This window comes from Gadus chalcogrammus, chromosome 12 (assembly GCF_026213295.1).
Source record: "Gadus chalcogrammus isolate NIFS_2021 chromosome 12, NIFS_Gcha_1.0, whole genome shotgun sequence".
In the NCBI taxonomy this organism is placed as follows: Eukaryota; Metazoa; Chordata; class Actinopteri; order Gadiformes; family Gadidae; genus Gadus; species Gadus chalcogrammus.
In genome coordinates, this window is record NC_079423.1 from 22,117,196 (window position 1) to 22,133,635 (window position 16,440).

Consider the following 16,440-nt stretch of genomic DNA (forward strand, 5'->3'; position numbering starts at 1 on the left):
ATCTGTATTCTGCAGGCCACTCTAGAACTTGTTCGTCATTGTTGTGTCTGGCTGTGGGTGTGCGTGCATGCTATTCGTATCATCCCACACCCCAAACATGACACACAAAATGTTTGGGAGCAGGAACAACAACCAGAGATATTCATAAGCAATCATTTTATCGTCATCGCAGTTTTAAAGATCGCCACCATGGGCTGCTGCAGCACCTGGCGCACCCCTACTTCCCGCCTCGAAGTACAAAATACACAGACTATCTGTAAGAAAACAAACCTGAGAAACTCGTCTTAAAAACACTTTTAACAATAGTGACAACTAGGAACAACGTTCTGGTAATAATAATCGCCTTTGAAAAAAACGGAGGCTCAAGTGATCTGATTTGGAATGTGGTTTCCTATGTCGTCACACTGCAGTAAGCTCCTCCCCTTACTCTGCCTGGCCCGCCTAGAGACTTGGCCCGCCAATGAGACACCACCGTGCGGGCGCCACATGTGTGTGTGTGTGTGTGTGTGTGTGTGTGAATAAACTTGAATAAACTCCAAGTTTATTCAAGTTGGAGTTTATTCAACTTGAATAAACTCCAATTTGAGAGGCTCCACCTACTCAAGGAGGAATTCCAAGCTAAGCTCAAAAGGAAACTTGATGTAGCGCAGGACCCAAGCACTGACGATCCTAAAGAACTGTGGAACCATCAGAAAACCACTCTCCAGGAAACAACTGCAGAAGTAGTTGGGTTCTCTAGAAGAAGAAATAAAGACTGGTTTGATGAAAGTGACTCCGAAATCAAATCCCTTCTTCAAGCAAAACATATCTGCCATGGCAAAGTGCTTGCCTGCCCTACCAGCTCGGCTGCAAAATCAGCATATAGAGCAGCATGTAAGCAGTTGCAAGTAAAGCTGCGTGTGATCCAAAACAACTGGTGGACTGCTCTCGCAGAGAGAACACAACTTTAGGCAGATATGGGTGACACAAGATCCTTTTATGAAGCTCTGAAATCAGCATATGGTCCCAGCCACCAGGCTCAAACACCTCAAGACATCAGATGGTTCAACCCTCCTGACAGACAAAGAAGCCATCATGAAACGTTGGGCTGAACATTTCAATTGCCTCTTTGAAGACAGACGGATTGTCCAAGAGACATAGATAGCCAGGATACCCCAGCATGAATCAAGGTCTGAACTGGATATACCACCTACCCTGAAAGAAGTCGCATCTGCCATATGCAAATTACGATCGCACAAATCACCTGGAAGTGACGGGATTCCTGCGGAAGTCTATAAGCAGGGGGGCGACGCACTTCTTTACAGGCTCACAGACCTGTTCGCTGTATGTTGGGAGAAGGGCAAAATCCCCAAATACTTTAGAGATGCACTGATTGTGTCCCTATACAAAAACAAAGGGGAAAAGTCTGACTGCTCAAACTACCGTGGTGTCTCCCTTTTTCTCGACCGCTGGTAAAATCCTAGCCAGGGTCCTCCTAGATAGAATTACATCTACTGTCGCCGAAGAAGTTCTCCCCGAAAGCCAGTGTGGCTTCAGATCCGGGAGGGGAACCACAGACATGGTTTTCGTCCTGAGGCAGATCCAGGAAAAATGCCGGGAGCAAAACATGGGCCTTTATGCTGCCTTTATCGACCTCACAAAGGCTTTCGATAGGGTCAGCAGGGAGGGCCTCTGGAAAATCATGTTCAAACTCGGCTGCCCCTCCAAGTTCGTCACCATCCTCCAACAACTTCATGTAGGACAGAAAGGCCAGGTCAAACACACTGGCAGCATCTCAGAGCCCTTCCCCATAAACAACGGGGTGAAGCAAGGGTGCGTGTATGCACCAACCCTATTTGCCATATTCTTTAGCATGATGCTTCAAGAAGCCACAGCAGATGTGACTGAAGGCCTGTACATCAGATACAGAACTGATGGTGGTATTTTTAATCTACGCCGACTTCTGGCGAAGACGAAGACCACTGACAAATATATCACAGAACTACTCTTTGCAGATGACTGTGCCCTCTAAGCACACACAGAGGAGGCACTGCAGCTCATTGTAAGCCGCATCTCAGCAGCAACAAAGGCTTACGGACTCACCTAAAGCCTCAAGAAAACAGAAGTGCTCTACCAGCCACCAACCGCTTACAGTACATCCCACCATCCATCACCACTGACACTACCTGCTTAAGTGTAGTGGATCAGTTCACATACTTGGGCAGTGTAATCTCAAATGATGCTTCAATCACAAAAGACATTGACAACAGACACTCAAAAGCAAACAGTGCATTTGGCAGACTCCGCAAACGGGTGTGGGACAACCACTCACTGCGACTGACCACCAAAATCCAAGTATACAGGGCTGCTGTACTCAGCACTTTACTGTATGGCTCAGAGTCCTGGGACTTTACAGGAAGCAGCTGAGGCTGCTCGAGTGCTTCCATCAACGTTGCCTGCGCTCCATCTTAAATATCAGGTGGCAGGACCACACCACCAACATGGAAGTCCTGGAGAGAGCTCAGTTACCCAGCATGGAAGCCACCATGCTGGTCCGCCAGTTGCGCTGGACTGGTCACGTCTCACACATGGAGGAAAACAGGCTGCCAAAAGCTGTCCTTTACAGTGAACTGCGTCAGGGCAAGCGTGACAGAAGTGGACCTCGGAAACGCTTCAAAGACCAGCTCAAATACCAACTTACCATGGCAGGTCTGGAGTCTAAGACGTGGGAGTCCACGGCCGCTGATAAAAAACGCTTGACGGCAGTAAATAAAGCTGCCGTCAAGCTCAGCAACACCAAGAGGACAGCTGAAATGCACAAACGTGCCCGGCGAAAGGGGGATGCATCCATCCAGACTGCTACCACAGCCACAGGCCAGGAGTACAAGTGCACCAGTTGCCAGAAAATCTGTCGGTCAAGGATTGGCTTATTCTCACACCAACGTGCCTGCCTCAAAGCAAAGCAAAAGGAATCGAAACTCTAAACTCCTCCTATGATCTTCGCAAGCGAAGTACCAGCCATCGTGTGTGTGTGAATACACAGACTGTAACGATAGTTACGTATTGTAACTCTAGATTCTATGAGTATAGGCGCAGCCTTTTAAGGCCATCGCTATTGGCTTATCCCTAGGCGTGAGCCATAGCACTGAAACATTTGTAATCCCCGCCCACCAACAGCGTGGGCCTCAATTACGTCCGCGGGCCTCAACGACATCCGCATTTCGCAGATATAGGTGGACGTTCTGCTCTCAATAAACAACTTTTCTTCAGCTATTTAAAGGACAATGAGGCCGACACTTAAAAGGCTGCGACTATACTCATAGAATCTAGAGTTACAATACGTAACTATCGTTCTATGTCGTATAGGCTTCGCCTTTTAAGGCTATCGCTATTGGGTTAAAGGGCGAAGCACGATATAGTCTATGCCTCATTGGTCCCGATCAGTACCAGAAACACAGCTACATACGCGCTAGAATCATGCGTCAGACGTAGCATAACATACTTCATGCGTCTAACGGCACGTCATCAACGAGCAGCTCCAATGTGTCTGATAAGACACAAGAGCTCTCAGCATGAATATTTGACTCCCCCTTACATTGTTTAATATGCAAGGGGAATAGTCACACAATCACACTCACTCTGACAAAGCACCTAGAACTGAGTGTCGTAGAGAGGCGCGACATGTCTCTTAGGTAAAACTTAATAAAAGAGCATGGGGCAGCCCAGGAGGCTGCTGTGCAGATATCCTCCATAGGCATCCCTCTTTGCAGAGCGACAGAGGATGATATTCCTCTGGTCGAGTGAGCTCTGATAGTCTCAGGCGGCTCTGCCCCCGCTGACACATAAGCCTGTGTGATAGCATTACACAGCCAATGCGACAGCCGTTGTTTCGTCAGGGGGAGGCCCTGGGATTGTTCTCTGTAATGCACAAATAACTGTTGAGATTGGCGCAGAGTCTCTGTACGCTTCACATAACAGGCAAGCGTGCGTACGGGGCACAAGAGATGGGCTGTTGCCTCCTCCTCAGATTGATGAGGAGGGAGAGAGAAACCATTGAGTGTTATTAATCTCGATCTGAACGAGCTAGTAATACTCTTAGGTGTAAAAGCCGGGTTCGGGCGTAATATGGCCGAACTGCCGTCCCCTTGTATTCTAAGCCAAGAAGGGGCTACAGAGAGTGCAGACAGGTCGTTCACTCTCTTAGCTGACGTCAGGGCCAGCAGCAAAGCTGTCTTGGCTGAAACAAACTTGAGGCTCAAATGGGGCTTTAACCAGTGCGCGCAAGTGTTAAATCCAATTGTGCAGTGAGAGAGCGCGTCACGGGTCTCTCTCTCCTCACACCTTTTAGGAAGCGCTTCATTAAGGGGGGACTAAAAACAGTTTTATCCCCGAAGCCTTCGTGGCACGATGAAACAGCAGCCGCGTACGTCTTAACCGTGCTAAAGGCCAGCCCTCTTTCCATTAGTGTCTGGAGGAAAGAGAGCACACGCGTCAAAGGGAAGGAGATGGGATCACAACCCCTCTCCGTGCACCATTTCTGGAAAGCCGCCCATTTAGCCGAGTAACACGCACTGGTGGAGTCAGCTCTGGCACCCTGGATGGTCCGTACGACCTCCTGGGAGAGGCCGAGACCCTCTAGGCGCTCGCGTTCAGCGGCCAGGCCCACAAGCGCTGGTCGTTCTCTGGGTAATCTATGATTGCTCCCCCTGCCTGTGAGAGAGCGTCCCGCCGCCAAGGGAGTTCCTTCGGCGGCCCCGAGAGCAGACGCTGGAGGCAGGGAAACCACGGTGCACTTGTGCGTTACGATGCTATGACAATCATATACAGCCGCTCCTCTTGGACTCGGTCCAAGACTTGGGGAATCGGGGGGACGGGCGGGAAAGCATACAGGAGTGTGTTCGGCCACGGTCTGTGAGCGAACGCATCCACCCCGAGTGGGGGATTGTCCTTTGCGCTGAGAGAGAACCACAGCACGGGGAGAAAACAGCCGTCTTTAGTAAAGAGGTGTTTCTCGCTGTCACACGCTACTCCCTCGCCCCGTAATAGCCGGCGCTTGTGGGGCGGGACATCGCCCCATGAGCCCGCTGCCCGAGGCCTTCGCTGCCTATATGTGGTGGGAGATGCGTGTGAAACAGTTATGGTCGGGCCGGTAGGCTCCGGCGTTAACTGTGTGGGGTAAAAACAGCCGTCTTTAGTAAAGAGGTGTTTCTCACTGTCACACGCTTCTCCCTCACCCCGTAATTGCCTTGGCCGGCGTTTGTGGGGCGGGACATAGCCCCATGAGCCCGCTGCCCGGGGCCTTCGCTGGCCGCTTGCTGCAGCCTGCGATGGAGGCGGGCAGGGCTGGTAAGCCTGGGGGCCAGGAGGAGGAGCTGCCGGCGGCACCGCGACAGTGACTGCCGGGGGCCTATGGCGGCGACGGGGGCTTGGAGCGGAGCGCTGCCGCCCGGGTGGAGGCGGAGGGCGGGAGACGTGTCTCCGGAATTTTTCTGCCTCCTCGGAAGCAGCCTGCATGTCATCCACCATAGATGACAGACGGGGGCCGAACAGCACGTCCGGGCTGATGGGGCACTCCAGTAACTGCTGCCTCATAGGTAATACTTATAAACCATGATAAGAAACGAGTGAACGTAAGTGGTCGAAAGACTTTTTTCAACCACCTTAATAAACTATTCAAAATGTAGCTTTCTTTTCAAAATGTATATTTTTCTATATATTTTTTTTAATCAGTGTAGGCTATGCTATGTTTGCCCATGGTTAAATAAATGTTTAGGCCTACTAGAAGGAGACTAAGAAGAAGACTCCTAAGAAGACTCCTAAGAGACCGCCACACCCATAGAGGTAAACAACTTTGATAAGTCTAAACGTAGGAGTCGCTCTAAGGGCCCTATTTTAACGGTCTGAAACGCAAGTGGGAAGCGCAAAGCGCAAGTAGCTTTGTGGGCGGTTCTACGGCGCTATCGCTATTTTACAGGCGGATAAATGGGGTTGGTCTGAAGCAGCCTAATTACCCGTAGATGTGGTTTGGGCGTAACGTGCAATGAACCAATCAGAGCGTTTTCTCGCATCCCCTTTAAGAGCGATCGGCGCTTGTTCCATGGCGGATTGCTATTATGATGGCGGATTTGCCAGGCGCACGCCAAGAAAGGTCAGAAATAATTTATTTTTCGGCTAAATCTCCTTCAAATCTTTGCAACTTTTCATTTTTCGTTTTGTATTTTTTTTTTCATTTACGCCTACGAACATTTGGACAAGTCGAATAAAAAATGTCTCAAGGACATTCCGATGTTTTGGGCTCACTTTCTCTGAATCACAAGGTTATGAATGCATGGTAATAATTGTACAATGTAGCTAAACAATTAGTTTGCGTTCCTCACTATATATGATGCAGCTCCTCTGACAGATGAGCTCTCCTCTCCCGTGCTGCTGCTGGGGCATTTAGACGTAATGGCATCGGCACATGCAGTTCAGCATCACGTCTCCTTAAGTCCTCTAATCTATCCTCATTAATGTCATCGACACATCCATGATTCATGGCAATGTTGTGTAAAACACAACATGCCACAAAGAACGCTGCGACTTTTTGAGGACCATACTGTAAAGTACCACCTGACCTATCCAAACACCTGAAGCGCATTTTCAGTATTCCGAATGTACGTTCAATTACACTGCGTGTTTGTGTGTGTTTCCTGTTGAATACAATTTCGCGCACTGTTGCTGGCATAAGAAATGGGGTCATGAGCCATGTCTTCAACGGATAGCCGTTGTCCCCTAACAGCCACCCATCCAAGGGAGGATTCCCCTCGAATATGGCAGGAATGGTCGAGTTTGCCAATATGAAAGAGTCATGGCTTGAGCCAGGGTAAGCAAAGACATGATTTATTCTATAATTAGCATCGGAAATGACTTGGATATTAATCGAATGAGTTCCCTACCGGTTTATGTATATGAGTGCGTTTACTGATGGGGCAAGTAGCTGCACATGGGTGCAGTCTATAGCACCAAGGACGCCAGGGAACCCATACTTGGTCCAAAACTCCTGCTTTGTTCTTTCCTGGCTGTCAGGTGTAACTGGGAATTTGATGTATTCCCCAGCATGTCGGACTAGACCTGACGTAACTGCATGTATAGCCGAACTTATTGCCGATTGTGAAATGCGTCCAATAGAAGGGGATGCTGGAACGACCCAGATGCATAGAAATGCAGAGCCGCTGTAACTTTCACTGCAACTGGGAGGGCATAGGGACAGCGTGCATCAGTCCCCAGCTCATCTGCAGGAGATAGCAGATATCTGTGACAGCCTGATGGGTCAGGCGTAGCTTACGCCTGCATTCCTCCTCACTCAGGGAGAGATAGGTGTGTCTGGCCCGGTAGACCCTCTCCCCCCGGCGTCTGACCCTCGGTCCCAAGACGTATTCCATTCCACTGTGCAATAGAAAAATTATGAGCAACCTCAACTTTACTGGTAAGTTGCAGAGTACGATTTTAAATGGACTTACAGAAGGTGATTTCGCAGTCTTCAGAATTTATTTTGCAGTCTTCAGATTTGTGGTTCCTGATTCTTGACGGACAACCTACTTTGACAGGTGTCCTTATATAGCCTGCATATGTCTCTTGCCACTATTGGTCAACCAGGTTAATTTGATCAGTCATTACGCCTGTTACAATTAGCGTGAATAATTTGGGTAAATGTTTACGCTAGATTTATGCCTATTTATTTTATCTTTATGGACACCCCAATGATTTTCCTCGTGTGGTAATATTTTATTTTCCTTGTATTTATGTGTGGTTTGCAAAAATGGGAACTGCTGTCCGTGTAGATGAGAGAAGCAAAGTGTATGCGCGAGGTGCACAAGCAATCCGTATGCATCGCATGCACATGTATGCATGCGCCCTTAAAAAAGCATCTGAACAACGCGCCACTGACTTTAAACCAGGTATTTCCTGGTCTGTGGCGCAGTTGTATTCAGAAACGGCAAAATATCGTTTGCGCCAGAACACGCCTCCTCCTTTCGCCGAACCGCCCCTTGGGGCGCAAGATCATTCCCTAATTTACCGGCGAGTGGCGGTGGTGGGAAAAGAACGCTCTGCGCCGGTTGTAAACTAGCAACGACACATGCGCCAGTGACTAAGTCACTTGCGCCGGTTGCAAGATAGGGCCCTAAGAGACAACGGTATCGGGAAACCGGGCCCTGATCATTATACTTTTGTATCAGAGAACAGGTGCTTTTTGCCCCACTCCCAACACAGTCCATTCTCATGTTTCCCAATTTTGTGTAAGTCCCATGCAACTCTACAATGCCCCAACCTCAGTCTGGTCATCATGACTGTATGCCTCCTTTCTTTCCCCAAAAAACACTGGCTCTTTGTGACTGTTTTCTGCAAGCTGTAATAATGCCTCCCCTTCTTTTCCTGATCCCACTCCTCCTGCCACACTGCCATGATGTTCTTTTTGATGATTGACCTACACTCAGTTAACCCCAGCCTCACTTATTTAATTTAATGCCTCCTGTATTTTCTCTGTCATGTGTTTGATGTTCCTGCCTCTTTTCCACACAGTTCCGTCGTCGGCAAACAATGAGAAACCAAACCCTGATCCAATGTCTTTAAAACTGAGGATGGAACACCACTTCCCTGTGGTGTTCCATTCTCAATGCATGTGCCATTCGACAGCCCTACACTAACCTGGATTACCCTGTTCGTTAAAAAGTCCTGCATCATACAGCTTAATGATGAGCCCCTCCTTCCACAACATGTCATAAGCCTTTTCAATATCCAAAAACACTGCAACTACTTCCTCTTTATTAACCATGGCTTCCTTTACATCCAAATCCAGGGAGATTACAGAATCCATGGTATTTCTTCCTCTGCGAAAGCCACTTTGCATTAGCTTGAACCACCCCTCCTTCTCCAGTTGTATACTAATCTATCCGTCACTATACTTTCCAATATTTTACACATCACTGCTGTAAGTGCAATAGGTCTATATGACCCTGGACGCTCTGCTTCTTTCCCTGGCTTTTAAATCGGGACCACCACTGCCTGCTTCCAGGCTAATGGAAGCCTTCCTTCCTTTCAAACATTATTCATAAGTGCTGAAATTTCGTCCACCACTGGTCACCTATTATTTTAAATACCTCATAGCTAATGCCATCCTTCCCTGGTGCTGTTTTCCCCCTATTATGTATGGCTCTGCGCAGCTCTTCCACTGAAAAGTACAAATTAAGACAATCAGTATTATCGTCATCCACCCCAAGTTTAAATATGTGTTGTCTTAGCGTCTCATTCTTCTTTCTAATACCTTCCTCCCCAATGTTTGCTCCCCTATGTACATCCTTAAACTTACTTTCACACATTTGGGCTTTCTCTATATCACTCTGCGCTATAACTCCCTTTTCCTCCAATACTGGCATTCTCCTTTCCCTTACCACTCCTGACATACGGTAAACTGCTGCCCATATTTCTCCAACTGATGTATCCACGCCCAATTTTCCACAATATCTTCTCCAACACTCTACCTTAATTACTCTTCTTGCCTTAGCCCTCAGCCTTTTGTACTATATTGCATCATTCTCTGTCGGGCACCTTCTCAATAGTCTATATGCACAGTTCCTATCCATAACTGCTTTATCATAAGCCCTAATCCACCATGGCACACTTACTCTAGCTTTAGGGTTTTTCTTTAAAGGGATGCTCATATGCACTGCTTAATATCCTTGAACATAAAGTATTGTTCAACTCATCTATTGTTCCCTCTCCATTCACACTGTCAAGGCCACTATCACATTTACTAGAAAACGTCTCTGCCTTCCCATAGTTTAAATATGTTGGTCAATTCTGATCATCAGTTAACAAAGTTTTCCCAAACTTCAAAAGTATTGGAAAGTGATCACTACCCATTGAATACCTGCCCATATTGTCCCATTCTCCTACTCTTGCGTATTCACTGGATGCTAGTGCTAAATCTATGCATGAAACTGCCCCCATCTTAATTTCAAACCTAGTTGGCCTGCCATCATTCATACATACTAACCCATGTTTGTCCATAAAGTCCTCCACTGTGCTCCAATTAGTATCTTTAATTCTGCTTCCCCACAAAGTATTATGTGCATTAAAGTCACCTATAGCCAAATAACTGGTGCCCCTATCTGTTCCATAATCTCCTCCAAATCTATTATGTTGACTGGTAAACAGGGATTATAAAAGTAAACTATATTTACCCACTTATTATTTTCCCACACCTTTACCACCACACACTCTAGAGAAGACTTCATTTGCACCCTCTGGTACTTCACTTCAGATATTACAAATGTTGCACACCCTCCTCCTGCTTTCCCACTTCGGTCCTGTCTAATACTTTCATACCGTGGCACCACAAAGTCCAAACAAGGTTCTAGCCAAGTTTCCTGGATGCACAGTAAAGCTGGTCTATACTCTCCATTAAAAACATCCACAAATCACCTCAAGCTTCGGCCTCATGAATGTGTGCAACTCCTCTGGGCCGATTTCTACCTCCTCAAGAACCTTTCGGCCGCCTCCACCACAATTCTAATAGCATCAGACCTTTTGGTTATATTTCTTGCTGCCCACACAACATCTACCATGAAAGCAAGAAGTGTTTTTCTTCTATCCGCATTGTATCCCCTTTTCCTGGCAGCGGGTGAGCACTGGTCCCCACTAGCCTGTCAGCATCCCCTGGGCCCTTGAAGTTATATGGTTACCACCACAATTGCAGCACTTTGTTTTCTTAACTTGGCATTGTTTGAAGTCATGGTCCCCCCCCCCTCCACATCTCCTGTCCCCTCTACATGCAGCTGCCGTATGCCCAAAACGTTGGCATTTGTAACATCGCAATGGAGGACGTCTGTACTCTCTCACTGGAAAACTCATATACCCAATGAATACTCGTGTTGGCATGGTTTCTTGCTTGAAGGGCAGTAAAACAGCTGTGCCATCTTGTTTAAAGGTCCCATGACATGAAAATCTCACTTTATGAGGTTTTCTAACATAAATATGAGTTCCCCTAGCCCGCCTATGGTCCCCCAGTGGCTAAAACTTGCGTTTGGTGTAAAACGAGCACTAGCTGTTCTGCTCGCCTTTGAAAAAACGGAGGCTCAAGCCCGCTGATTTGGAATGTCTTTATTTAGGACGTCATGAAGCATCTAAGCTCCTCCCCTTACTCTGCCTGGCCCGCCCAGAGACGTTGGCCCGCCAATGAGACTCGACCGTGCGAGCGCCACATGTGTGTGTGTGAATACACACACTGTAACGCAAGTGTTTCTTGTCGGTTCTTTGACGTCCCTTGTATTTCCACAACGAGACTGTCGTGGGGGTTATCTGAGCCATGGTTGAGAAGGAATTGGGGGAAAAGAACTTTGGCTTTGACTCGCTGAAGTACATGAACTGCGACATGCCGCCGGTTGCCGCGAGGCACCATCGCCCAGCAGCGGGCAGCCGGCAGCAGGCAGCGCGCGGTTCAGTCGACTTCAGGTTGATGTGAAAGTGGAAGAACCAGAGACGTCGCAGAACCCGACAAAGTCGTTTGTGATTCATAATATCGTCTGGAGGCGCACAAAGCTTTTGGACGTGATAATATGTATTATATGATATAGATATCTATTTATTATATGATATCATTTAGATATAGAGCTCCAGGACTGTAACTGTACGTCCACACCAGGAGCGACCATAGCGTCAAAGACGCTTTGGTCGCTCACAAAGTTTCGCTGCGAATTTTTCTGTTCGCTTTGGTCGCTCAAGTCGCTCATGACGTACAATTCAATTATGCAGACGCATTTAAAGGAGCCGTATGCGTTTAGTAGGCCCTACAGACAGCCATATCAAATAGTGAACTCTCCCATACACCTTGGCCATATTGCCGAGACGGTTTTGCTTGTTCGATAAAGTGCTTCGACAACAAGTAGGACAGTGATTCCCCCCAATATACAAAAAATCCTAAAATGTAGGCTAATTACAACCGAGAACAAAAAACCCTGCGTGCTGTAGTAGTTAAAATATGTTTCACTGATCTGGATCTGCAAATCATGATCTGCACTCATTCGTCGCATTCAAAACAAATAGACATTAGCGCACATGGCTAATTTGCATAGGCCTACGTGCACAGGACTGGTTGGCTCCGCAAGGCAAATAATGGAACATATCTATCTATCTAGGCCTTTCTGTCTATCTATCTATCAACGCGTGTCTAGTTTTAATGTGATGTATTGTGTGTACATGTCCAGTCAGACTTGTTCTGTGTGGTCTCGTAGGCTACTGTCCTGTGTGGGACGAACCACCTAAATGGATTCCCGACTATTTGTGTCGTTTGGTATTAATAAAGACTTGACTATCTATCTATCTAGACTATTTAATTAAAAATTATTCACCTCAGGCTCCGTGAATAGTGGGGAATAGAGGGATAAATGACAAGGGATATATCTCTTGTCTTTTATCCCTCTATTCCCCACTATTCACGGAGGCTGAGGTGTGAGCCTCGTCTTGTCGATTAGTTTGTTTGTGTGACGATTTCAAAAACTTTTTTGGTTTTGTTTAAAGCATGCTACACGCGATTGGTTGGTTAGATTGGTGGCATGTAGAGCAAATTATAATGATTCCCGCTTAAATACGAACGTTCTAGATGTAGCCTATAAATACTCCCGCTTATCATCACTTGATATCCAAACCACTATGGCGTTTCAATCTCTGAACTGAAAAAGGGTGGGTTCGTAAAACACCGGGTGCCCAGTTACAGCCGCGATTAATACTTCAGCCGACATTTTGTTCAGTGAGTGAATAAAGGTAGGTAGGAACCAAAGTGCCTGCCGGTGTTCCCTGGGATCCACGCAAGCGAAGAGCGTCTACATTCCGATTGGCTGTCAGTGTTTGGTCGCTGAAGCGAATAATAGTCATTTGCATAAAGTTAAAAAGTTTTCAACTTCTTTTTGACGCTCTGGTCGCTCAACTTTGGCCGCTGGTAGCGTTGGTCGCTTTGGTCGCTTTGGTCGCTCTTGCCCATAGAAAGTGAATGACTTCCGGCGATTTGGTCGCTCAATTCACTTCTGGTGTGGACGGACAGTAACGCAACGTGTTGTACACTTCCTTGTTATTTGGATAACCGTTCTGCTTTTGGTGTCATGGCGCATAACACGTCAGACTCTAGTCTCTGGTATTTCTAACAAGACTCGTAGTGGGGGTTATCTCAGCCAAGGATGAGAATGAATTGGGGGGAAGGAACTTTGGCTTTGACTCCCTCAAGAACATGAACCACGACATGGAGGAGAAAGGGATTGTTGGTGGCGAATGTCTCTCGCTTGAGCCCCGCTGAGGGACCACCGCCGGAGACGAAGGTGCCTAAGCGCTGCTCGGCAACAATCCCTTTTTCCTCCTTGTCGCGGTTCAGTCTACTTCACATTGATGTGGACGTTGAAGAACCAGGAACGTCGGAGAACCCAACGCGGTCGTTTGAGATTCATAATATCCGCTCACACAGCTTTTGGCCGTGATAATATATATTATGATATCGATATCTATGTAGGCTATATGATAATATTTAGATATAGAGCTCCAGGTGTGTTCTAGAATATTTACAGAACAAGGCTAATGGCTGTGTGCGCCTCGCCATTGCGATACATCCACTGTAAACAGAGCGCATGGTACCTTGGCTGCAAGCTTCTCAGGGCCACACCCCCACCCTCCTCCTTGACCCGCCTCGCTTCTCCTCATTTGCATTATAGCTACAGACACCAAAACAGCGCATTTGGGGGAAGCTCAATGTGCGACTGGCTCGGAGTGGCTGTAACTCTGCACCACGGCTGAATTTCGGGAACGTCTTTGAATACTGTGTTAGTTGCCCACTAATACCTATATTAAAGAATAGATAAAAAAGCATGTCATGGGACCTTTAAAACTACGGGCAGACTCAATCTCAGCTCCCTGTATATTGTCAGTGATGTCAGGGCAAATGTATATTACTCCATTAACACCTCCACCCACAGGAACAAACCACTCAATTGGCCTGTTAAGTAAATGGCAGACGCATGGCCTTAGCTTTATGACCCTGTGATATACAGAAAACCTGAATATTTCCATTTCTCAGCAATCTAACATTGAGTACACCTCCCAGTTTATCTTTTATTTCATCTGACAGTTTGAGGTTGCCAGAGGCAAAGTCTTGCTACATGTGATAGCTTCTATCTCCAACTGAATTTCTAACTTGTTACCATCCCAACCAAAGCTAAAGATCTGTAGCTACAGATATGAGAGCTCCAATATAAAATATTTTAATGGACATCCCTGAAGCTCCCTAGCCTGGCTAACGCCAGACCTCATCTCAATCTACATTGAGATGAGGTCTGGGAACCACCCATTCATTTTCTCGTATTTGAGGCGTGGTTTATTATTACCCAGAGCCGTTTATTGGGCGCTAGGAATGTCTATCATATGAGTCTGTACGTAGCTCATAGCCAATCAAAGCCTGTTGGTAGCAGGGCAAAGAAATCCTTCTTGGTAATGAAAGAGTTTAACGCCAAAAGGTAACACGTCTGCTGCCAATCTGGATCCGTTAACTACAAGCTTCGGTGTGTCGCATAGACGTCGTCATCGTCTTGCCGTCCCTCCCCGTTCTGTGATTGGTTCCCTATCTCAGGCGAAAATCGGATCCATGGAATCCAGGCTGCCTAGCAGCGCAAAATGAAATTGCGCGCAAGGCAGCATGGGTGTACCAAGGCTAGAAGCTCCCCAGTTGTACCCTGATAAACACTCCAAAACATTAATACCCTGTTTGCACTTCTCAATCATCTTCTGAATGTGCTCCTTAAATGTTAACTTGACATCAAACCACACTCCCAGGTATATCTGACTTCCCATGCGACTATAATGCCTTTATACTCTTAAAGTCAACAGAAACAAGAAGTTATTTTAGGACAAGAGGAGATGCCACTAGCCCCCGCAACACACTAGCTGGGTGTGCTCTGATAAATTGCTACCGGGTTGCACCGTTTGCATTAGTGGTTGTTGGTTCCTAAAGCCAATAACCTAAAATTCTGATTATTGGATGTTAAACTTTTTAAGGACACACTCTTGGAGAGAAAGGAGCTGTTCTTTGAGGTCCAGCATCTGCCAAGGCTGGTGAAGAAAATGTAGAGACCCCACAGTAACATAAGGAGGAAGCAGGTCCACAGCCTCAGCCCATGAAGTTGGGTTGCGGGACAGTGCGTCTGGGGTTGAGTTTGAAATGGCAAGATTGTGTATGATCTCAAAATCCTGTAATCTAAGGCGGTGGTTTACCACTGTCAAACCCCAACCGGGGGTTTGCGTACACCTAGTGGTATATGAGGAGTTTGTGGGTGGTATGTGGAAAGACTTGAGTTTCCATGTCATTCCCATTGCATAAATGGTAGACTGTGTGCGCGCTGCAACAAGTTCTCCCCCCTCCAAGCCACTACTTAACAGTGCATTCTAGTTCATGTCAAAACTGCACGCAAACCAACTACAGCCAGCTGCTATAAAACAAGGATGAATTGCTTAAACCCCCCCCCCCCCCGTTTCTGTTGCTCCGGAAAAAAAGGTTTAGAAAAAGAAAAAAACAGCCAAGACCGAAGAAAACCGGCAGTTTAAAGGGGGCATATTATGAGAAGAACACTTTTCTGGGATTTGGGGTGTTGTTCTTGGTCTCTGGTACTCCAAAACACAACTTTGAACTTTGAAATAAGTCTGTACATGATTTTTCGATTGAGATATGCATTTCTGAAAGTACCCCACCTACAGTTACCATACAAGCGAGTCGGTTTCGGCGCAGACTCCTATCTAAGAAGCAGGCACATTTGAATATTACCAACCACTTCCCCATCCCCCTCCCACATGAATAAGAATTTGTAGAGCAGCGGACGAGCACTGGGCGGAGATGTCCGTGCATTTCAGAAGCAAAAATAGATGTCTAATTTGTCAGTTTGCCATGTGACTGCCTGGCAGGGAGTCCGGCGGAGCTGCCGTACTGCTCCCGGAGCTCCCCCGCCGGAGCTGCCGTACTGCTTCTGGAGCTCCCCTGCCGATTGTACTCCCGGCCGCTCAGCTCCGGGAGTACAATCCCTCTGTCCTCTATGTCAGGGTTTAATGTGGACCCCAGAGAGTCAAAGCCAAAGTTCCTTTGCCCCAATTCTTCTCAACCATGGCCGAGATAACCCCCACTATGAGTATTTACTTGTTGTGGAAGTACAAGAGACGTCAGATGCAGTCTTTATGATTCATAGTATCATCCAGAGGCGCAATAGCTTTTGGAGTAACTGAGTTGAATTACTCTAGAATAAAAGTAACTAGTTACCAGTGAAAGTAACTATTTGCGCGACTGTAAAAAAGAAAGTTGTCAAAAAATTTGGATTTTCCTGAGCAGTTTTCACTTGGCCTTAATTTACCTGGGTTTCACTAACCCGGGTAAATCTACAAACCCATAAATATAAATGAGAA

At 46.9% G+C, this 16,440-nt stretch overlaps 1 protein-coding gene across 10 annotated transcripts in view; it reads right to left on the bottom strand.

The window, feature by feature from the left end:
• The window catches only part of LOC130392841 (sushi, von Willebrand factor type A, EGF and pentraxin domain-containing protein 1-like), a 137,366-nt gene that overhangs the window by 22,613 nt on the left and 98,313 nt on the right, over positions 1–16,440 (bottom strand). The window lies entirely within an intron of this gene.